The 25,690-nt window shown below is 38.9% G+C and overlaps 1 protein-coding gene across 6 annotated transcripts in view; it reads left to right on the top strand.

Annotated features, from left to right (window-relative positions):
• Positions 1 to 25,690, top strand: part of LOC140483809 (bis(5'-adenosyl)-triphosphatase-like) — a 1,171,574-nt gene that overhangs the window by 137,693 nt on the left and 1,008,191 nt on the right. For 3 of the 6 annotated variants that reach the window (XM_072582433.1, XM_072582434.1, XM_072582438.1), the window contains one exon: positions 15,389 to 15,453. The gene's annotated coding sequence lies outside the window, so the exon portion shown is untranslated. Of the gene's footprint in view, positions 1 to 8,375; positions 8,395 to 15,388; positions 15,458 to 25,690 lie in introns of those variants that run through there. The other 3 variants (XM_072582436.1, XM_072582437.1, XM_072582435.1) reach the window with 2 other exon arrangements.

Raw genomic sequence — 25,690 nt, 5'->3', positions numbered from 1 at the left:
GTAGCCATGTTGTGAGGTATAATTGCAAAAATTAAAATATGACAGGAAAGTGAAATCTGTTTTGGATTGGCAATAATATGATTTGACAATGATGATATTCAATGAATGTTGATCCAACAATAATTTGTGTTAATAACTTTGAAGAGTAGACTAAATATTAAAGGAACAGAATTTCCTCTGCAACTAATTCCATAAAGCATAGAAACCCCATAAAGTCTTGAAGGAAAGAATTTGTACTGGCATTTTTATGATAATTGCTAGTTCAATGATAATACTAACTCACCTCTCATAATTCAGTCAGCTGTTCAATTAGTGAAATGGGTAATTCATAAAACATTTGTTAGAGAGTGAATTAAAAATGCCACTCTTGCATTATTTGTCACTTAACTGAATACAAATCACAATCATTTCTGTTTTGTAGCCATCAGATGGTTCACGTTTTCAAACAAATCAGATGATTTAAAATGTTCTACCTGGGATTTAACTATCCACATGCCACAAAAGGCGTGTAATGAGTATTTATTCAACATGCTTTGTGAAACAGTTAAACTCTTTTGATCTGTATTTAACTCAATAAATAAATTTCTTTTAAGGATATTTGTGAACTGAAATCCAACAAATATGACAGTATTTAATTTGGTTTTAATATATGCAAAACTTGTGTTAGCCAAGAGATTTGTCACAGTTTCGAGAAATGTAAATATGTGTGAATCATTAGAATACCTTATTTTCATCAGGATGTTTGTGCTGCTTATTCACCTGTACTTTATGAAAGTGAAATTATTCTACTTATTGTTTTGATAATTTGCTTGAAATTTATCATTTGGAACATTCTGTACCTAATACTGTTCATTGAAGTTATTTCAACAGTAAATGCTGATGTAATTGTGTCTCCAAATTTTTAGAAACAAAATTATGTTAGTGTACTAAAACTGTTTATAACTAGACCTTGCATCTAAAACTGAACCAATCATCCATTAGATATTTAAACGTTCACGATCAGAATCTTTTGCCATGCACTATAAGAGAAGTACATAAGAGAATTAACACACATTTTGGTCGAGATCTTGAGAATTTTAAAAATTCTAGCCAGAATTCAGATTGTGATCTCTATTGAGTTTATGTTATTAACAAAAATAATTGGAGACCTTGAAATTGTACCAATGATAACATAATAGAATTACTTAACATATTCATTTGAAATTGTTTTGTCCAATTATTTTTTTGAAAGCTGCTTAACAATGATTTCAGATGGATTAATGAGTGTCCTCCAGAACAGTAAAATTGCAAACAAAATTTCAGTCTCAAGTGTTAAAATGAGATGGCATGCTCAAGTTAAATATAAATTGTGTAGTTTTGATATCAAAACTTATCATTTGTCATGACGTAAGATATTCCTAGTACTGGAAGAATGTAGTTCTTCTGCCATAATCTTTGTGTTAAGCTTTTTTATTTGGCTGTCAGTTGCTTTCTTGTACTTAATGCAAATAGATTGAGACATTCATTTTTAAAAGTATTCATTTTATCGCTGCCAAACTTATTATTGGTCTTAGAAAGTAAAGTGATCAGAGACTTCTTAAGACTAAGAATAAAAACTGAAGGATCAGGATTTAACAGCGATGCAGTGGATCCTGATTCTCATTCCAAAAGTTGGAGGCAACCTTGCAACTACTAGCCATTGAAGCCATGACTGAATTTTACATTGATCATGCAATTAATTTGCTGCAGACTGATAATTGAATTTGAAACTAGATAGCAAAGCAAAAAACCAAAAGCAGTTTTACTGAATCTCATCTTCATTTACACCATGCAATATTACATCTGTCTGCCTGTTCCACAATAGCACCCAGTGTCCGAGAAGTCACTCCTTTTAAGTACATTTTAAACCAACCTTTTCAGACCTGTTATGATGTCTCTCCAAGTCAGTTGGAACTTCTGGTATCTCTTGCCCAGAGGTAGGGACACAGCCACTGTGCCACAATTTACATCCTCTTGAATGAATGCTGACTTAAAAAGGTGGCACTCTGACACAGTCAATCAATGATGGTGGATTAATGAGTCTTGAGGGTGGTGGGGACTTTCCACAGTGTTGGCTGTCACTGCTGGTTATGCTTCATGATCCACTTCTTTTCTGTTTGTCCATAAGAGGTTTTTATCTCTATTCTTAATTGACATGGATAAGAAGGTATTGAGCTGCCTTCTTGAAGCAATGCAATTCTTGTGGTAAATGGACAACCATTGTGCAGTTCAGAAAGGAGTTTGAGTCTAGACCCAACAACAGTGAAGGAATGGAGATATAGTTCGATGTCAAGATGATGTGAAGCTTGGAGGGGTACTTGCAACTGGTGGTGTTGCCAAATATTGTTACCCTTGCCTTTCGCTTTGGTAGAGGTTGCAGGTTTGGAAAATGATGTTGAAGGAGACTTGGTAGGCTCTGCTCTTCCTGTGCATCAACAATCACAATTGGGTGAATGTTGAAGGTGGTGGATGGGGTGCCAATCAAAGGGGCTACTTTGTCCTGGATTACATCAGGTTTCTTGAGATTTCTTAGAGCTGCACACATCTATTTTAGTGGAGAGTATTCCATTACACACCTGTCTTGTGTATTTGGTGATGGTAGGTGTTGGGGAGATTGGCACTAACTTGGTCAGAGCAGGCTTCCCAGCCTCTAACATGTTCTTGTAGCTACAGTATTTATATGGTCGGTCCATTTCTGGATTTTCAGAAGACTTTGATAAAATCCACCACAGGAGTTTGGTTAGCAAAATAAAGGCACGTCCGTTAAGAATTACTGTACTGGCATGGATTAAGCATTAACCAAGATGTAGAATGAGAATAAATTGGTCATTCAAGTTGGCAAACTAATTAGTGTGTTACCACAAGAATCAATACTTGGAGACCTTTCCGCCCCCATCCCCTCTCCGGCCTATCACCCTCACCCTCACCTACTTCCACCTATGGTATTCCCAGTGCCCCTCCCTCAAACTCCCCCCCCCCCCCCCCCCCCATCCCCCACCTTTTATCTCAGCCCGCTTGGCACACCAACCTCATTCCTGAAGAAGGGCCTGAAACATCGATTCTCCTGCTCCTCAGATGCTGCCTGGCCTGCTGCGCTTTTCCAGCACCACACTTTTCAACTCAATACTTGGAGACACAACTGTTAACAAATGATGTCAATGATTTGGATGTGGGGACCACATTTGCAGATGTTTCAAAACTAAGCATTATGAAGAAGACGTAAAGTGGTTTGAGGAAGATTTGAGGCCCTCCAGATAGATTCAAGCATCACAATGTCCACTTCACCAGACTAGGAAATGGTGATGAAGACAATGGACTCTGGGTCTCCTGCAGTTCCTCTGTGTCCTGAGGGGACCTGTAGTGGTGCATACTTCATGTGGAGGCAGTATGAAAACCACTGCAGGTTGCTGCTGGTCTTGGTTTTGGTGGCACATTGTTCCTCCTCAATATTTCTGCACCTCCATAGCATTGCAGCCAAAGCAATGATAATCCATTGATCACAGTTCCAATGAAACTGTATATGGAATAAAAGAAACCAAATTAATGTGAGCAGTCAGCATTTGTATCACACACAAATGACAGTTTAACATAGTCTTCCATACAGTGGGAGATAGCACATTTAACAAGTAGGGTCATGGAATGGCTCTACATATCCCTTTGACATAGGATGTATGCAACACAAGCATCATGCAAGTACATGCAAGTGTGGCAGGATTGCGGAAACTTTTTCTGACCATCCTCACCCAACACATCACCTGAGAAATTTAGCATTACGTATAAGAGCATGTTGTTGAATACTTACAGTTGAATATGAGGAAATTAGCTTCTCAAGGAGCCCTCGGCCTTATCCTAGATTGGTCCCTACCTACTCCTTTGGTGGTCCAACTGTTTTTCTCTCTCTTTGGCCGCTATCTCCACCTTTCGTTGACTCTTCCCTCTCCCCACCCTATGTTCTGCATAAAAGCCATCCTTTTCTGAGGTACCATCAGTTCTGAAGAAGGGTCCTGGATCCTAAACAGTAACTCTGACGTCTCTCCACCAGTGCTCCCAGGCCTGCTGAGATTTTCCAGCAATTTTTGTTTTTGTTTCAGATTTCCTTCTTTTCTCATTTTTTTTGAAGAAAGCAGTTTTATTTTGTCTAGGAGCTCTTAGATTGCGTTTGTGAATTGTGGGTCTGCAAGGCCATCTTTGGTTATTTTCACTTTATAGATAAAGAATATGGTCAGCCAAAGATATGACATGTGACATAGTTGGATACGGCATGTGTTTCAATAGCATGGCACTATGGTTATAAATGTTTTCAACTACTGTTATCTAAATGTGTGATTAATGCAGCCTTGCAGGGCTTTTTGGCCCTCATAAGTTGAGTCCACATGTTCAGACAAAAATAAAACTACTTATCTTGCCTACTCCGTGTTTTATCATAGCCATTTCTCATTTCTGTTGTGTATTTGAGATTTAAATGATTATGGAAAGCACAGAAATCATGCTTAGCAGAATGAGTTGCAGTCTTAGCCAATTAATCAGAGGCACCGATCCCTTCCCCCCAACCTTGTTGTACCTTTTCTCAATGCACTCCTGTCAATCCCATCAATATGAACTTGCACATGTTCTGCTCCCAACTCTTTCATTTAAGTCTCCATCTCCCAAAGATTATCCCAGTTCCTGGCCCCACAGTTTGATCCTGACAACCAATGTACTGTATTTTCCCTTCAAGGTGGTTGTGACCATCAATGACATCTCCACCACGATAACCCATCTCCTCCAATGCTTTAATGTCTTCCACCATTATTTATTGAGTTGTTTCCCTTCACTATTATTGATCCTCTGTATCTGAGCAAGCTTGGGCAGACTGCCCAAACAAATGAGTGATTGGATGCCTGACTGTAGATCTGCAACTGACTTGGTGGAAAGCTCTGTACTGATTACACTGAATCTTCAGGACTGACCTTAGCCATTCTCTGGACAGTAGGGATGCAGAAACCTTGACCCTGATCACCCCAAATCAATGACTGACTATGTATAAGCCCCTCGACTGAGATCCAATTCTGACCATATCTGACTTAGGCAGGAACCCCTGATTGATGAGAGTCTACTTTTACTTGACTGAGGATTACTACCCTTAGAATTTGAAGATGGCCATTTGGCTGAAGCAGAAGACAGTGTGTTTCCTGCATCTGCTGCTGACACCTGTTGCAGTTGTGGCATTAATATAATAATGTACCTATCCCCTTGGACTGATCTCTGCTGATGACCAAGTCAAACTGCCTGGCTTTGTATCTGTGCTAAAGGCAAGGCCTCACAAAAATGTTGTGAGCCTCTAAGTTCTGAATAAGGCAACAAAGCTCAAAAGGGCAAACCAGGGCAGAGATGCTGAGGCACCAAAGTAGATGCAGAGTGAGTGAGCGAGCTCTAAGAAAGTAAATGAAAACATTTGGGATGAACCTTGCTCTGATTCATGAGATGGGAGCCTGACCCTGTGTCCAATGTGGCCTGGCAACAGCATTACAGTGCAAGGTATAGAAGCAGATATGGGCCCTTTGACCCAAGCATTCTACTTTTTGAATGAGCTGTGGTTGTTCTATTAGTCCTTAACTCAGGTTTCCTGCCTCATTTCTATAGCACTTGATTTCCTAAATGATTATAAATCAGCCTATCTCAGCCTTGAACATTAACTAGCAACTGGCCTGAACAGCCCTCAGTGGTAAAGAATTCAACAGATCCGCTACCACCTGAGAGAAGAAATTCTTCCTGATCTCTGTCTTAAATGGGTGACTTGAAATGGGGAACCGTATTCTAAATGAGTTGAAGATGTGCCATAACGATGTGGTAAGGTCTTGATGGATGTGTGATGTCAACCTCTGTGGATGGGGAGGTGTTGTATAGTTGATTTCTACCCATAGAACAAATACTTTGATGTTGGGGACTGCTGTCCAAGAGGGAGGCATTTTTCTGTTCTTGCCATATTTTCAAAACTGAATCTCCATTGCCCATATCAATCAGAGCCTGGGAAAATTCAATCTTGTGCTGTACCTTTCTGAAGTTGTCAGGTTAGTTTGATGGAGCATTTTTGGCTTATTCAAATCTGTTACAGTTGCCAAGAAAATATCAAGGTGAAATAAGAATAACACAATAACATTCAAACAAGAACCAAAACCTTTGGCAATTGCATTCCAAACCCAACATCCAAAGTAATGCTTCATTTTCCCACCATTAGATTACCTGAACCTTTTGATGAAGAATAAACCTCCTAAATCATAACCGCATCCAAACACAATGGCACTGTTGCTTCATAGGGGATAAATACATATATCCACAAACAATATGTAATCTGTAAAGCAGCATATACTCTTGTTATTCTATAGTGACCTGAGAAAACAGGTGAATTCTTTGGCAATAGTAATATAAATGTATGAATGTTGTACAAGATCACCGTATAATTTCTGATCAGCTAGCACCCTTCTGCTACTACTCTCTGTCTCCTGTTGCCAGCTAGTTCTCTATCCATCCAGCTCGTAGACCCTAGCCCCCATGTGATTTCACTTTCTCCATTAGCCTACCATGGGGAACCTTATCAAACGCCTTACTGAAGTCCATGTGTATGACATCTACAGCCTCATCAATCAACTTTATCACTTCCTCAAAGAATTCTATTAAGTTGGTAAGACATGAACTGGGAGAAGTAAAGAAAAGTTGATGTTATTGTGTCAACTATTATCTGTAGGTACTCTTTACAAAAAAGGACTGTTTTGCTCTATGTAGAAGTTGAACTTTATAGACTACAATATTGATATTAAGTAACATTTCAAACTTTAAATGTTAAAATTTTCAAGATACATACAGTTCTGACTGTTCCCACTTACAGTTGTCACAATATTTTCATTGATTTCTCTAATTCTGCAAATGCTAATTATTGTTGTTTTATTAAGTTGAGTAAAAATCTTATTGGGGCCAGGTATAATGAATGCCAAGGTTGAGGTCTAGAGTCACAGTGGAGGTTGGTTTGATAATGGGTATGGATATTGGGAGACTGGCTGATTTACAGAAAAAAATAAATTAAAGTTAAAGCTAGGAGTGCAGTACAGTGGGCCTAAGAGATGAGGTGGAGTGGCTGCATGGGTTTGTTCTTGTCAAGGTTTGTAAAACTCAAAGGAACCCACTTATGCATATAGTGAATTCAATAGCACATGAAGAAATGATGTACAAAGATGAAGTACTGATTTTAAAAAAGAAATTAGATAAATACTTGAAGGGGACGTAATTACATAACCATGAAGAGAAAGCAAGCAAGGAAGAAAGATGAATTGGATAGCGACTTAAAGGAGCTGTCACCGGTCTGGTGAGCCAAATGCTTTAAGGTTTTTGAAAAGTAAATACTAGCTGTATCAAACTCGTATTTGAGAATACCTCAAACCGACTTTTCAGTCAGTCCTAAGTATACTTGCCTGTTGCAGAGGTAGAATATAGATTTGTATTTAAGTGTAATCTCAGCCTGGGTCAAAACCAAGCACCTCTTCTGTAGGAACATAAAACTGCCAAGCAAACCACTGCTCTTTCACAAATCTGAGAAAAGATACACAATTACAGTGCAAAAGGCTTTGGAACTAATCTTGTCTCTTGCCTGTTGGCTGTACCAATATTTGTGGCACAGGATGTTTAAAATAGTTGAGAGGAAGAAATAAGAAGGAATTAAGTATCTTTACCAGAATAAAATACTGATTTTTTAAAACTGTTTTTGCTAAGTAAGCACCATAGGGCATACTTAAACAATATAGTGCAGTTTGAGAAAATACACATTTAAGTAGTAATCAAGCAATATCACTTTATTTTGAATAATTTAATTGCACAGTCATAAGGTAAATGAGAAATATCTGTGAAACTGGTGAATTAGTGTTTGAGTTTGTTTTCTGTATGCATTGTAAAGTGCCTTTTAGACAAAAGCTGTGGTTGTATTATTGGATCCTGCAAGTGTTGTGCCCTTTGGAAGCAAGCCACCCGTGTTATTGTGAGCAGCTTGCAATGTATTTTTCTTTAATTTATCAATGATATCTTTCAGTATCCTATGTGTAGTTTCTGGTGACTACTTTACCTTCTTTGGTAAGCTTTTTCTGGATCTCCCACTGCTGATAGAATTGTAGACATGCAATAGGGCATCAAACTTCTACCTGAATGTTGTTGGTGGTTTAAATGATAAATTTTCTAAACTTGCTGGATCTTTTCCTGGAACAATGGAAGGCTTGTGTGCATGCATTTTTTTCAAAAACATTTGCTCCCTGCCATTAGTTAATCTCTCGCAGTTTGACCAGCTGCGCTGTGATGTCGCCAACTTGCATAATACAACTTAACTTGGATACCCAGTCTGAATTTTTGGAAATGGTACTGCTTTAAATGGATTTATTGTCTTTGGCATGAATTTTGTAGTTTGATCTTTAGTATGATTTATCTGAGGTTCAAACAAAATTGCTTGCTGCTATAAATGTATGAAGAAAACATTGGCTAATGCGCTGCAATTTTTTCATGAACCAAGTGCATGTGTAGTAGTAACAGAGACTTGTAAGATTTCATCTCCTGACTTAAAAAAACAATGCTGAAGCTGTGAGCATAATTTGATATTAAAGTTATTCATAATGTGCATATAAAAAGAAACATTGTATTTGAGAATATTTAAAAGGTTAGAATTTGGTGTGGCATAACTTGTGATTTAGAGTTTAATAATCAGTTCAAAAAGATTGATGCTTTCCTTTGTTTTCATAGAATAAATAGGATTAGTTGAGTTACAAGTCTTCAAAGGGAAACTCAAAACTCAAAATTAGCTACAGGACTTTGTAAATTAAACTACTAACTGAAAACTTCTAAATGTACATGTACTTGATTTTTTTTTTATTGGTACTTTTATACAAAGAAATTTTAGTTTTGCTTTGATGGAAGAATAATTGTACAGGTGGATAAGTCCATTAAGCACAATGGGTGGAAATTTCAGACTTTGGTGGGGTATGGTAAGATGAGTGGTAGAACTTGGAAAGATGTTCGGCAATGCTCTTATTGACATTAAGATCAGCTCACCACGTCTTGTATACTTTGTCCAAACAGTTTGGCAGATTCTTGTTAGTCGACGAAGGGTTCCCAGCTGATGATCATCATTGCTTTTAAACACCTTGTCGACAGTTCAATTTATCATGAGTTGCAAAGTTGCCATTAGGAAAACTTGACATGGAAACCAAAAAAGGATCTTGGTGGTTTCAACATGACTGTTGCACCAAAAGATTTCCATGGACATCAGGCACCAATATCTCGCGCATACAGCATAATCACGAGCCACGTGTACCCCACATCCATGAACATTGGCATCTGATGTTCCAGCCTCTATGAAACCTCATGGCACGTCTCTGATCCACCTACAGATTGCTTCAGTACTTCAATGCTGCACCATCAATTATCATTATGTTACTACAGCAAGAACATTTTGCTCTCAGGGACATGCATATATTTCATGAACTGGACCAGGCTGTTTCTGTGGGCTATTTGATAAGTGTCATAGCAGTCACTGAGTTTGAGCCTATCTGAATATTTATAGTATCCCTGTTTTGCATTGTCTTCTCGTTTTGAGCATTGCCCCCTTAGACATAGATACATAGTTTATAATACTGTTGAACTGCCATCCTGTTTAGACCAGATGCAATGCCAGAAAGCTTGCCACAGTTAATGTTTTGAGTCTTATCCTTCAGAACCGAAGAAGAGTTATACTGGATCAAAACATTAACTTTGTTTCTCTCTCCACAGATTGTACCAAGCCTGCTCAGTTTCTCCAGCATTTAAAGTTTTATTTTGGATTTCCAACATCTGCAGTTTTATCGTTATTTTAGTTTGCCATGATTGCCAGAAGCTTTGTTCCAGTTAGTGGAACATAGGAACAAGAATAGGCTATATAGCTCTTTGGTTTCAGTATTCAATGGGATACCTGCCTTTAGCCCATATCCCTTCATACCTTTGCTTAACAAAAATGTATCTTTCTCAGATTTAATATTATCAACTGATCCTGCATCCACTGCTGTCTGTGAAAGAGAGTTCCAAACATCCACCACCCTTTGTGCCCAGAGGATGTTGTGAAGGGTTCAGAGAATATTTACAAGGATGTCACCAGGGTTGGAAGATTTGAACTATAGGGTGAGGTTGAATAGGCTGGGGCTGTTTTCCTTGGAGGGTCGGAGGCTCAGGGCTGACCTCATAGAGGTTTATAAAATCATGAGCGGCATGGATAGGATAAATAGACAAAGTCTTTTCCCTGTGGTGGGGGAGTCCAGAATTGAAGGGCATAGATTTAGGGTGAGAGGGGAAAGATATAAAAGGGACCTAAGGGGCAAATTTTTCACTCAGGGTGGTACGTGTATGGAATAAGCTGCCAGAGGGAGTTGTGGAGGCTGGTGCAATTGCAACATTTAAAAGGCATCTGGGTGGGTATATGAATAGGAAGAGTTTGGAGGGATATGGGCCAGGTGCTGTCAAATAGGACTAGATTGGGTTGGAATAACGAGTCGGCATGGACGAGTTGGACTGAAGGGTCTGTTTCCGTCCTGTACATCTCTATGACTCAATGACTCTAAGTGCTTCCTAACATTCCTTCTGAACGGTCTGGCTGTAATTCTCAGACTATGCCCCCTTGTTATAGAACCCCATCCGTTGGAAGTAGTTTATCTTGATCTGCCTTTTTTTGTAAATACCTTGAAGATTTTGACCCCCTTAACTTGATAAATTCTGGAGAAAACAGACCTAATTTGTATAATTGCTCCTCATAACTTCACCCCTGAATTCAAGGTACTATTCTTATAAACACAAGGTATCGTGCCCAGATCTGCTGACAGTACTCCAAGTGGGATCTAACCAGGGTTTTATGCACTGCAGCATAACTTCTGCATCTTTGTATTCCATCCCCCTGGGGCAGCATTCCATTTGCTTTCTTGTTTATTTTCTTCATCTGTTCATGACATTTCAAGTCAACAAGGCTTGACTTCACTCAGGGGATCCTGCCACAGTAAGTCAAGGACAGCCTTTGGTACCAGTGTAGGCCCTGCTTGGGGTGATCAGAGTCAGGATTCATTGCTTATTAAGAGTGAGAATTGGATATAGTAGACTTTCAGTGAGCCATAAGCATACCATCCTACAGGTTTGATTTAACAATAAACCAGAATTTTCTTGCACAAAATAAATGAAGATCAAGTTGAACAAACCATGCTAATACTTATATAAAATACTTACATTAAGATAACCTATTTTCTCACTGCTCTGAACTAACTCCTTTTCCAGGATAAACCGTTCTTATGTTTGACCCTCACCAGGTCTAGTGTTAACCATAAATTTTCAAATCCATTTTCTTCTCAAGCAAAAATCAATTTTTGATTCTTCTAAACTAAACACAAGCTAATGCCTTTCATTATTTGCTGTCTCTGATTATAAATTCTCAGAACACAAAAAAAAATTCCTATTGTCACTCCAGAAGGGCTCCACTCACCTCTTCTCCAACATATGGTTTATGCCACTGGTTTAACAATCAGACTCAAAGATGAATGATATGAAAATATTATAAATCACACAGCTTACATGATAACAAAATGAGTGCTGCAGTGAAAAGATTGTAATTGACTACTTCCATTGATTTTGAACATTCTCAGCTTAAGGCTAGATGCATGTAGATGTAAATGAGCCATTATGATCCCAGGTCATGTTACTGCTAGACAAGGCTGATCCAGAATGAAACCTTGTTTGATAAATCATATGTTTTCATTTTATTTTCATTAATGTGGCAGTCAATCACTGAAACATAGTCTCATGAGGCTGCAGAGTTTTTTTAACAACAGGGCAGAATTTTATTACACAAAAGGTGAAAACAAAGGAAAATAATACAAATTAAATGAAATAATTGTAAAGAGGCCAATATACCATCACCAAGTCAGCGTTTATTTACTTGTGCACAGTACACTGATGTGGCCAGCCAGCTCCGAGTCAGCCCCTGAATTAAGGAGATTCAGAATCCCTAGTTTACATCTGTTTGCCAGGTCTCCCGGATTGACCCAGCTTAACACCTCCAATCAAGGACCTCACGGTCAATGAGATCCACCAGGTTCCAATCACTACACTAAACTATCCAAATATAGAACATGGTTAGAAAGACTTTAAAACACATAGGAAAATAAAATATCAACCTGTTGCCAGAGATCATCCATTACAAAGACTCAAATCCAGAGAGATTGTCTCTCTATATCAAATCAATAACTTTCAATTAATCAATCCTCCCAGATTTCTGCCCTCTGCACTGTGGTATCTTCTTATATGAATACACACAAAATTGAAACCTTTATAATTTTTTCAGCTTTTAATACCTTGCAGATTTCTAAACGCACACTCCTAGTTTGGAAATTTCACAAACTAAACTTTTTTGCTGAAGTAGCTGTTTTTTCCCTGATCTGTTTTGAATTCTCTTCTAGGAACGAAATAAACTGCTTATGACCATTATCACATCTACCCCAAACATTCATAAGTACTTTCAGTCATTAGGTTTTCTAAATCATTGATTATTCTGGATTGAAAACAAGCTAATGTTTGCTCTAGTTGTTGTGAAATTTCGCAGTCGAAACAAGTTTTGATTAACTCCTCCAGGATTTTGCAGTCACCTGTTCTCTGACATACGCTGGATTAGGTCACTGATCCAGGAGGACCATCTAACCTAGGTTTTTTTTAATAACACGCATTCACAAAAGTAAGCATGTCATGAAACATAAAATATGTAATTATTTTTAAATCTGAACTCTAAAAATGAAAAATTATTCATACAAATTTTACAGCTTTCTTCACAGAGTCCACAACTTAATTTATTTTAGTTTTTTAAAGAATGACTCTTGAATAAGTTAATCTTTTTACTCATTTAGTTGTGCTTCAGTTTGAGGGATTATTGGCTGCTTTCCATCTCGACTTTCAAAAATATGTTAGGTTTATTTATTCACTCATTTCTTTTCCAGCTTTTCTTTTTAGTTTTGTTCATGGGCTGGTAAGTTCAGCATTCATTGCCAACCCTTAATTTCTCTTGAGAAAATAGTGTTAAGCCACCTTCTGGAACTATTACAATTTGCTTGATGAAGGTGTACCCACATTGCTGATAAGTAGAGTTGCAGGATTTTAACCCAGCAATGCTGAAGGGACAGCAATATATTTCTAAATTGGGGTGATATGAAACTTGAAAGGGAACTTGCAGGTGGTGGCATTCTTATGCATCAGCTGCTGATGTCCTTCTAGATGGGGGATGTCTGGGTTTACTGCAGTTGTGATTATGAAGTAAACACAGTTGTCACATGTGCAGTGTTGAAGGGAGCAAATTGGTGAAGTAGTGAATGGGATGCTGATCAAGCAGGCTGCTCTCTGGAATGGTGTTGAGCTTCTTGATTGATGTTGGAACTGCATTTATCTAGGTTGAGAGGGATTCTTCCATTCCATCTGACCTATGCATTGTAGGTTGTGAACAAACTTTGGGAAATTAATTGAGAGATGAGCACTTCTACAAAATACCCATTCCTGCACCTGTTTACAATAGCCAACAAATAAAGGGCAGGAATATTGAACTGATATTTTGTAACATCATCACTGTAGAAGGCAAAAAGGTCCCAAGAATGCTTAAAAAATCAAGAAGAAAATCATCTAGAGGAAATTGAAACAGTCATAATCACCAGGGGAAAGCTCCTGGGAAAACTATGAGAAATAAAGAATGGCAGGTCCCCTGATTTGATGATCTATATCATAGCATCTTCCAAAGGTTGCTGCAGCAATAGTAGATGTCATTGTTTGTGATCTTTCAAAATTCCCCAGGTTCTAGAAGAGTCTCAGTGAATTGGGAAAATTGCAAATGTGACACCCCTAATCATGAAAAAAGAGAGAAAGAAGGCAGAAATCATACATCACGTACCCTAACATCTGTTATAAGCAAAGTACTGGAATCCACTATTAAGGAGGCAGAATCATTGTGGTTTTGTGAAACGGAAATCATGCTGACTAATTTATTTAAGCTATCTGTGTGAAGTAACATGTAGTGTGAGTAAAGACAAACCTTTAGCTGTGGCGTACTTGATTTTCCAAGAGATATTTAATAAGATGCCACATCAAAGGTTCCTTCACAAAATAAGAGCTCATAGTAAACGGTAACATACTAGCATGGAAAGTGGATTAGTTAGATAACAGGAAGCAGAAAGTAGAGATAAAAGCATCATTTTGAATTAACAAACTCCAAATAGTGGAATGCAATGGGGGATAGTGCTGGTGTCTCAAACATTTACAATCTTCCTCCTTAATAATGTTTTTGGTGAAAGGACTGAAGCATGCATCACAACAACTTATTTGAGAAGCACAAAAACTGATTAGGAAGATACATGGAATGTTGATTCTCAATTCGAGGGGAGTGAAGTATAAAAGTAGGGAAATGTTGGTTCAGCTGTACAGGCCATTATTGAGATCACATTTGGAGTATTGTGTGCAGTTTTACTGTCTTAAGAAAGTTGCATTGGGAGCAGTTCAGATGTTCACTCAACTGGTTCCTTGGTAAAGGAACTTGCTTTTGGGGAAAGATTGGACAGGTTGGGTCTGTATCTACTGAAGTTCAGAAGAATGAGAGGTAATCTTATTGAAACACATAAGGTGACAGGGTTGATTCTGCGAGTATGCTTCCTTTGTAATTGAGTAAAATGATGTAACTAAGACAGAGAGAAACTATTACTCCCTGTTCTTTTGGACATGTCTGCAACTTTTGGCAAAGTTGACCACATTGCCTTCCAACATCAACACCTCTGGAACATCATCGAGTTGCATGAGACTGCACTGACCTGGATCTGTTCTGAACTATCTTAATTATAACCAGAATATAATCTGTAGTGTCTTCTCTTCCTGAATGTCTCCACCTATTTAACGTACTTTATTCCTTTAAGATATTCTTTAAAAGCACAGATTTGATTAAATTTATATTCATCTGCTCTTTTTTATTGGTGTATGTGCCTTGGTGTCATATTAAATGTATAATATTTCCATGTAGCATCTGAAGATGTCTTATTAGGATAACAGAATGATGCAAGGCATTTTCATTTTGTAGCAGAAGTTGAGTGGGCCTAGTTCCCTGTCTTGAGGAGGTCAAGCATGTCCTCAGACTCCATAAATCAGCAATCATCTTCCTTTGAGCTATGCATCACATCAGCTAGCAGACAGTTTCTCCCTCCACTGAGTTCTGATTGACTTTAATTTGCTAGGGGTCCTTAATGTCACCTGAATCAGAGACTGTCTTGAGGGCGAGGGCAGTCACTTTCACTTCACTTCTGGAATTAATCTTTTTGTTTATTTTTAGGCCAAGAGCACACAGAGATCTGAAGCTGAGTGGTCCTGACAGAACCCAAACTGAGCAGGTTATTGGTGAGTAAGTACTGCCTAATATCCATCAACTAAACCTTCCATGACTTGACTAATTGAGAGTAGGCTGATGGAGTGATATATTGACTGTTTTTTTTAAGACAAGAAATATTGGGCAATTTTGCCATTGCCACATAGATGCTAGTATATGAGCTGTATTGGAGCAACCTAGTTGGAGGTGAGGCTAGTTCTGAAACTCAAATCTAGTTCCAAATGAGCAATTTCTTGAAATCACGTCGAGTGAAGCAAATTCATTGAAGATTGCCTTCTATGATTGTGGGGACCTCAAGAGGAGGATTCTCAGTATCATATACTTGGCACTTCAGGCTGAGGATGAGGAATGTTCATTAGAATTCCTGCCTCCTGTTGATTACTTGATTCACCATTCATGACTGTGGCAGCACTGCAGTTTTTGTTAGTTCCAGAATCATTTGGCTGTGTCTGTAATTTGCTGTTTCTGCTGTTTGACACAGCATATAGCCCTGAGTTTTAGCTTCATATTGTGAGTTCAGTTAAAAAAAAAACTATTTATACTTAGTTTCTCCAGTCAGCTTTTCTTCTTTGCCAAAATATTACCCTTACATCAGTCTTTATTTTCTGTAATAACACTTGATATGACACTGATCACATGCATTCTGGAAATGGAGAGAGGGAATGAGGGAGAAAGTTGAGGTGACAACATTGCCTTCCAACATCAACACCTCTGGAACATCATCATTGTTATTTTTGACAATATTGTCCTATGCTTTTGAATGTTGTGGCATTCTTGATAAGGGGCAATAGCATTGTCAATCAGTCTTCAAAAAACAGTGGGCTGATCTTATGATTTTTGGCTACTTCCAAGTTGCATTGAATCTTTTGGAGGGTTTTGCACTGCTGGCTTAGCGAGTTCTCAGACTCAACACATTAATTACCTGGATTAGTGGTGCTGGAAGAGCTTTTATTCCTGATGAAGGGTTTTTGCCCGAAACGTCGATTTCGCTGCTCGTTGGATGCTGCCTGAACTGCTGTGCTCTTCCAGCACCACTAATCCAGTATTTGCTTTCCAGCATCTGCAGTCATTGTTTTTACCACATTAATTACCTGTTTCACCCCATGGCACCTCTTACACCTGGTTTCCCCATTTTACCCTATGCTGTTCCTGGAACAACTTACCATTCAGTGGATATCCATTGAAGACTGGCATCCCCTTTGCCATGCCATCTTTGAAAGGCTGCTGTCCACCCAGACAACCACAGTTAGCCTGCAATGCCCTGCTCAGCTCCTGACATGTGACCTAGGACAGATGGTCTTCTGAAGATCCTGCTGGACATGTGGAGCCAGTGCAGGACTTCCTCTTCCCTAGCCCTGGCAATGGAGGCCATGACACCAGATCATGCCAATCTGATCCAAGTTACCATCTGGGTTAAAGCAGATTCAGTCATCTGGAAGAAAATCCAGAAATGTAGGATGAAGGTCAATGTCTCTTTCCACTCCACCAGGGTAACCGTCACAGTCTTCTCTCCACCTCATAAACACTATCTGTGCTGCTGTATTCTTTCTTGCCAAAGTTCAAGCTCTACTACTCTCCTTGCCTGTGTTATCTTTCCCACTTGCTGTCATCTACCCTATCCCTGACACCACGAGTCCTGTAATCCTCTGTGCTGCCTGGTGACTTGTTCCATGAGCGCCAACAGTAATAGCTGTATGATGTCCATCTCTCATAATACCTGCCTGTTTCCTATTCCAGGAGAAAAGAGCCCACAGGGCAGAAGGAGACAAGACCGATGGTTTCATTTGCCCATCACTTGACTCCTCACTCCTTCGATGAAAAGAGTCCTGACTTTGACTGCTCTGAGCAGGGCCTGGTCTTGGAATCAGTGTAGGCGAAAGTGAGGACTGCAGATGCTGGAAATCAGTCAAGAGTAGAGTGGTGCTGGAAAAGCACAGCAGGTCAGGCAGCAACCGAGGAGCAGGAAAATTGATGTTTTGGGCAAAAACCCTTCACCAGGATTCCTGCTAAAGGGGTTTTGTCCGAAACGTCAATTTTCCTGCTCCTCCGATGCTGCCTGACCGGCTGTGCTTTTCTAGCACCACTAATCTTGACTTGGAATCAGTGTATTTAATCCACTCGGTGCTCACTCTGGTTTCCTTGTTGAGCTATCTTGATGTCAGGTTTATTTGGTGAATTTGGTAAGACAGAGGTATGACAATTAATGAGGTCTGATAACAAGGCTTTCAAAAAAAGTTAATGAGCATCACATGATCTCACTGTTGCTTCGCAAGAATCTCACCACACTGCTTGTGAAAAATGTAAGAGGTGGAAAGAGATGTTATCAATGTCGAGATAGTCCTCACCAAACTGTTCTCTCAATTCTGTCACGTGTTTTGACTGAGACCCCCATAAGGTTCCACTCCTCATTTCTTGTCATGTTTGTATCATAGTCCATTTTTAAAGAAAATTCTATTGTTGGTCTCAGGAAGTCAGCCATCAAGGGCACATTCTTTCTCCAGAAATAAATCCTGATCTTGTGCAGAAAGCAATTCTCAAATCTGTTAACATACATTGTTGCAACACACATACTGCTGTTGAGCTTGTAATAAACTGGGAAAATAGATTTAATTTTTCTTTTAAGAGCTTGAGGGTTCTGACCTATAAATGAGCATTAGTCTATACCTGGAACAGAACCAGCTTCATCTGCTTTAAAGACCTGTTTTGGCTGGTTCTTTCTCCTTCGTACACTTATACAGCTCCTCTGGGATTTACATGCATCTGCTGATCTAACCTCTCTCACTAACTTCACATTTTGAACACTTAAACACTTTTTGAAGCAACTAAAAACCTTTCTGTACCGGATGCAAATCCCCTGGAAGGTAAAGAGGCCATCCCGTATCTCCTTCATCTCCTCTGAAATCATCAGCAATATCTTTATTACTTTTTACATGTTGGTACAGTATAACAGCCTATTCTAATTATTGGGCAATTAACTGGGAATTTTTGATTCTCGTGGTCAGTCCATATATCAGTCAGCTTCTCAATTTCTTTAAACTGCGTAACTCTCCTATTCGCAGAAAATTAACCTGGCAATATTACTACCAGAGGAGCGAACATTGATACTTATTTATCCTTAGAATGCTAAACGTTCTGAATTGTAGATTCCTAACAGTGTATTCCCTAGCCAACATAGTTATACCATTGCAGTTCCTTCATTTAATACTGTCATGTCTTCAGCAAGTGTCATCACTTTCTTGGGCTATTTACTGGTTTATAAACCCACTTATTTTAAAATAATTATGGTTTACTGATCATCTGTACTGTACTCACTGATACAAATGATTAAACTTATAGTAATGCAATTACAGCAGCGCACTTAAACACAAATTATGGCTATGTGGGTCAATGTACAACATGGCAGACATGCAAAAGCATGTTTTTGGATTCATTCATGGAATATAGGTGTTGCTGGTTGGGGCAGAATTTATTGTCCATCCCTAGTTGTCCCTTGATCTGAGTGGCTTGACAGGGCCATTTCAAAGGGCAGTTGTGTCAGCTACATTGCTGTGAGTCTGGAGTTACACTTAGACCAGATCAGGTAAGGATGACAGATTTCCTTCCCGAAATAAAATTAGTAAACCAGATGGATTTTTACCACATTTGGCAATGCTTACATAGTTGCCGTCAAGCTAGCTTTTAGTACAGATTTTTTTTGTTTATTGAATTCATTTCATCATATGCCCTGGTGGGTTTTAATCCATATCCTCAGAGAATTAGTCAAAGGTTCTGGACTACTATTTTAATTATATTACCACGACATCACCACCTCTCCCTATTTTAGAAAGACAATATGCCATCAACTCCATATTCAATTGCCTATTTTTCTCCAGGCACTCCTTTTGTTCCAAAAAAAAAGTGAATATTGAAGCCAAAATGGGCAAAACGAAGTGAAATATTTTGCATGAGTAAGTAAACTCACAAATGAAGATGACACAAATAGCAGAACTTAACTGTAATCAGAAAGGCATGCTGTATGAGAAGTAAAGTTTTGAACCTATGAAGAACCGCATTACCGAGATGATTAACTTTTTGAAAGAACACAAATTCAGTCAAGCTTTAAAATAGAAAATGCAATGTTAATAATTTCTCAAATGCATTATTGCAAATAAAAGAATTGATCAAAGCAGTTCACTTGAGCAATTGATTCTTTGCAGTCACCGTGATAAATGTCACTCTTATAAATAACAGCACACCAAACTATTTATTGTCCAAGCAAATAAATAACTTAATTAAATTAGAATTGAGTAGTATTGTGTTTACCCATTATAAATGAATAACTATTAATATCTCTTGACTTTGTGTGAAAATACCTTTTTTGAATAATTCAGATATATATCAACTCAGGTTATGTCTAAAATTGATTCAACATTTTGATTATTTGTTGCGTGACCATTGATCTTAATCCTGGATCACCTGTGGACACAAAACATTGGATTCCAATATGTATTTTTTAAAAGGGACTGATGTAACTAAAATGACCACAGGTGAAATTCAATGTCTGTCTGGAGAGAAATTCTGGAAAGTGTCGCAACGTCACGCAAACCCCCTCTTAGCAGGAGGCATCACCTGCGGACATGTTTGTGTTTTATTCTTCCAGAAATAAACAAAAAATCTAGTTTTTTAAGTGAGCTTTAACTCTGGTCTGTGTGTATTCATAATCTGACATCTTAGACAGTGGGCTAGTGTTCTGTAAAGTTCACAGGTTTCAAAACAGCCATTAGACACACTTGCACTCCAGATAAAGAAAAGGAAAAGACTCTGTCTCAGTTTGAGTGCTGCCTGCCAGCCACTACCAAAAGGACAAAGAAGTTAAGAATCTTAAAATCAACTATTTAATTATCAATGTTAATGTTATCAGTAACATCCACTGTAACAGCCATGACATTGAATTATCTATTTTTCACGAATGAATATAAGTGAACAGGATAAATACTACTACCCATTGTCTACATAATTAATTTATTAGGAATTTTACTGATCCTCATGTAAGTAGCTTTTGGAAGACATGCTAATTCATCTTTGATCTGGTGATTTGACTGTTTAGCTAAGGATCTTTACTCCTGCTGTCTCACTCAGCTGTATGAAAAAAGTCAATGAAATATATGAGAAAATAATAAAATAATCCAAAAATGATTTCTTAACTAGCTAATTGCTCAAGAAACACTGCAAAGCAGCAATCTTTTGCATTACTATATTATTATAATATGTTTAAATGCTCATGTTTAAATGGTACATTAATTTATCCTTCTTTCCCTCTGCTGAGTGTAACATGGGGCAGTTAATTTCTTTCATTATGTTATATCTGGTCACTTGTGCTCCAGCATGTTTCTATAATGAAATAGACAGGTTGTTAGTCTGATTCATGATGCTGTATTTAGACAATTGTCGCAATTCAATGGGGGTCAGTACTGCACTGCAGTCAGATGAGAGTACCTCGCTGGATGTCAACACATTATTCATATGCCATAATTTTTGCTTTTGTTCATCAGACCATTTTGATGTGTAAACTGCAGCGAATAGATGGCTGCAGCAACTAATAACCCAGTGACACAAAAAAAGTTCCGTCACATTGTAGAACAAAATAATATGGCATAGATTTGTGTCCAGAACCAAGAAGGATCACAGATTTTGTTTTATTAGGAGTGCATGTGCTCCCTTCGTTGGATAAAAGAAAATGTGTCATCTGCACACAGAATAATATGCTGGTGCGTGTTGCTGAGTGTTGCCATCTGGTTGTTTTTTTGAAATTGTCAATTATTCATTCCTGATTTGATTTATATGAAAAAAAAGCAAGACTGCATTTATAGTTGTTTTAACCATCCTGTTCAAACATGTCACAACACATATCTGGTGCAGGTAAGACTTGAACTCAGTCCTTCTGTCTCAGAGGTAGGGCCACTATCACTGCACCACAACAACTCCTAAAATTGCATTTATATAATGAGCTACAATTTACTGTTACTAATTTATGAATGGTCCCTAAAATAAGTTTCACAAGGCTTTGCTTGCTTAACCTCTCTGATATTAAGTGGCAAGTATGAGCTGCAAATGACATTGGCCACTGTCCTATCACACTTTTGAATGATCTCTCACAGTCTTTCAAACACAAAGAATTACTTTAAAATGCAATTCATGTTTTTACTTAACTTTTGTTGAAAGCAGAAATAGTTAAACAGATGTGAATTGTGATGAGTCATTGTGGTTATACAATGATAAACAAAATTTTTAAATAATTTAAAATTCAGCATAAAACTGACAAACTGCTTTTAAGTAGATAGGTATTCTGATGGCACATGGACAAAAACATTATATTCTTCACCACTAACAAACTATTTGTCGGTTCTCATAAATGAGGCGAAAAACATTCAATTATAATCAGCAGCTCTTCAGTCAATAATGTTTTCTATGTTGATTCAAATATTTCAAAATTTATATTCTTCAAAGATAACATTCAAAACATATCTTTTAGAGTCATAGAGTCATAGACGTGTACAGCACGAAAACAGCACGAAACATCGACAGGTCCAACCCATCCATACCAACCACATATTCCAACCCAATCTAGTCCCACCTGCCAGCACCTGGCCCTTATCCCTCCAAATTCTTCCTATTCATATATCCATTCATGTACCAGCCTCCACGACTTCCTCTGGCACCTCATTCCATACAGGTTCCACCCTCTGTGTGAAAACGTTGCCCCTCAGGTCTCTTTTATATCTTTCCCCTCCCACATTAAACTTATGCCCTCTAGTTCTGGACTCCCCCACCCCAGGGAAAAGACTTTGTCTATTTACCCTATCCATTCCTCTCATAATTTGTAAACCTTTAAAAGGTCACCCCTCAGCCTGCGACACTCCAGGGAAAACAGGCCCCAGCCTGTTCAGCTTCTCCCCATAACTCAAATCCTTCAAACTTGGCAACATCCTTGTAAATCTTTTCTGAACCCTTTCAGGTTTCACAACATCTTTCCAATAGGAAGGAGACCTGAATTGCATACAACATTCTAACAGTGACCTAACCAATGTCCTGTACAGCTGCAACATGACCTCCCAACTCCTGTACTCTATACTCTGACCAATAAAGGAAAGCATACCAAACACCTTCTTCACTATCCTAACTACCTGTGACTCCACTTTCAAGGAGCTATGAACCTGCACTCCAAGGTCTCTTTGTTCAGCAACACTCCCTAGGACCTTACCATTAAGTGTATAAGACCTGCTAAGATTTGCTTTCCCAAAATGCAGCACCTCACATTTATCTGAATTAAACTCCATCTGCCACTTCTCAACCCATTGCCCCATCTGATCAAGATCCTGTTGTAATCTGAGGTAACCATCTTCACTGTCCACTACAGCTCCAATTTTGGTGTCAGTTGCAAACTTAGTAACTGTACCTCTTATGCTCGAATCCAAATCATTTATATAAATGATGAAAAGTAGTGGACCCAGCACTGATCCTTGTGGCAATCCACTGGTCACAGGCCTCCAGTCTGAAAAGCAACCCTCCACCACCACCCTCTGTCTTCTACCTTTGAGCCAGTTCTGTATCTAAATGGTGAGTTCTCCCTGTATTCCATGAGATCTAACCTTGCTAACCAGTCTCCCATGGGTAACTCTGTTGGACGCCTTACTGAAGTCCAGATAGTTCTAGAGTATGTGGAAACAGACTCTTCAATCCAACTCATCCATGCCACCCAGATATCTTAATTCATCTAGTCCTATTTGCAAGTATTTAGCCCATATCCCTCTAAACCCTTCCTATTCCAAAACCCATCCAGATGCCTTTTTAAATGTTGTAATTGGACCAGCCTTCACCACTTCCTAGCAATTCAATTCATACATGCACCACCCTATGTGTGAAAATGTTACCCCTTAGGTCCCTTTTTTCCCCTCTAACCTAACCTTAACCCAAAACCTATGCCCTCTAGTTTTGGAGTCCCCCAGCCCAGGGAAAATACCTTGTCTATTTATTTTATCTATGCCCGTCATGATTTTATAAATTTGTAACAAGGTCATCCCTCAGCCTACGATGCTCTAGAGAAAATAGTCCCAGTGTATTCAGCTTCTCCCTGTAGCTCAAACCTTCCAGCCCTGGCAATATCCTTGTACATCTTTTCTGAACCCTTTCAAGTTTTACAACATTCTTCATATAGGAGGGAGACCAGAATTGTATTTAGTATTCCAAAAGTAGCCTAACCAATGTCCTGTACAGCTGCAACATGACCTTCTAATTCCTGAACTCAGTGCACTGACCAATAGAGGAAAGCACACCAAATGCTTTCTTCACTATTTTGTCTACCCTGACTCCATTTTCAAGGAGCTATAAACTGGCTCTCCAAGACCTTTTTGTTTCAACAACACTCCGCAGGAACTTACCATTAAGTGTATAAGTCCTGATTTGCCAATCCAAAATGCGGCTCCTCACATTTGTCTAAATTAAACTCCATCTGCCACTCCCTGGCCCATTGGCCCATCTGCTCAAGATTCTGTTGTATTCTCAGGTAACCTTCTTTGCTATCTGTTACACCTCCAATTTTGGTGTCATCTGCAAGCTCACTAACCGTACCACCTATGTTCACATTCAAATCATTTATATAAATAACGAAAAGCTTTTGAACAAAACTTTAAGCTTATTACAGCCATACAGCATAGACATAGACCCTTTGGTCCAACTAGTACGCGCCAACCATGTTTCCAAATTAAACGAGTCTCACCTGCCTACATTTGGCCCATACCCTCCAAAGCTTTCTTGTTCATATCCTTATCCAAATATCGTTTAAACATTGTAACTGGACTTTCCTCTGCAGTTCATTCCACACACAAACCACTCTCCATGCAAAAACAGTTACTCCTCTTGTTCTTTTTAAATCTTTCTCCTCACCTTAAAAATGTCCCCCCTCATTTTGAATTTGTCCACTTTAGCAATAAAGCCTTTTTATTCACCTTGTCAATGCCTCTCATGATTTTATAAACTTCTATAAGGTCATCCCTCAGCCTCCTATGCTCCAGTGAAAGAAGTTCCAGCCTATCCAGCCTATTTCTGCAACTCAAACCTTCCATTCCTAGTGATATATTCGTAAATCTTTTCTAAACCCTCTCCAATTTAATAATATCCTTCCAATCATAAGGTGATTCGAATGACACACAGTACTCCAGAGGAAACCTCACTAACATACTGTACAACATTAAAATGACATCCCAGCTCCAAAACTCAAAGGTCTGAGCAATGAAGGCAAGTGTGCTAAATATCTTCTTAACCACCCTGTCTACATGTGATGCAAATTTCAAAGTATTATGTACCTGAACCTCTAGGTCTCTCTGTTCGATGACACTACGCACTGTCAAGCACCCAGTCAATCTTCTGGTTATCTGCAAATTTACTGATCTACCTCCCCAAACCCCCAACCCCCAACCTCCACATTAGATAAACTAAGCTATTGGAAATCTTTTGTAATCTCCCGTACACACTATTTAGACATAGAGTAGTCTCCTCCGTGGTGTGGGATAAGTAATGGAAAGAAAGGTGAGAAAATACAATGAGGATGGAAAATCAAATTCTCAGTGTGGAGAAGGATTTCTCAATTTTCCCCAAAGCTTACATGGTGACTTCAGAATCTCGGCATTGAGTGGTGTCTGACTTATTTTCGTGTATTTCCACTTCCACCTGTGTCTGGAGCACAATATCCTTGCATGTTCCAACATTCTCAACCTTTCGTCCACGCAACTCAGCATCAGAAGATCACCAGCCTCAATATTGTCATGCCTGTACTTGGACCAACTCAGACACTCTTCAGCCTTTCAGCACTTTAATTTGGAGCTCAGTTGATCCTGTGACTTGCATGCATTTGTCAGGTTGCTTTGTGCACAGGGATACACATGTATCTCATACATTTAGGAGAAAGTGAGGACTGCAGATGCTGGAGATCAGAGCTGAAAAATGTGGTTGGAAAAGCGCAGCAGGTCAGGCAGCATCCAAGGAGCAGGAGAATTGATGTTTCGGGCATAAGCCCTTCTTCAGCAATGAGGAAGGTGTGCCAAGCAGGCTAAGCTAAAAGGTAGGGAGCAGGGACTTGGGGGACGGAGGAAGGAGGTTAAGGTGAGGGTGATAGGCCGGAGAGGGGGTGGGGGCGGAGAGGTCAGGAAGAAGATTGCAGGTCAAGAAGGCGGTGCTGAGTCCGAGGGGTTGGGACTGAGATAAGGTGGGGGG

This window comes from Chiloscyllium punctatum, chromosome 12 (assembly GCF_047496795.1).
Source record: "Chiloscyllium punctatum isolate Juve2018m chromosome 12, sChiPun1.3, whole genome shotgun sequence".
Taxonomy (NCBI): Eukaryota; Metazoa; Chordata; class Chondrichthyes; order Orectolobiformes; family Hemiscylliidae; genus Chiloscyllium; species Chiloscyllium punctatum.
This window is presented reverse-complemented; position numbering and strand designations above follow the sequence as displayed.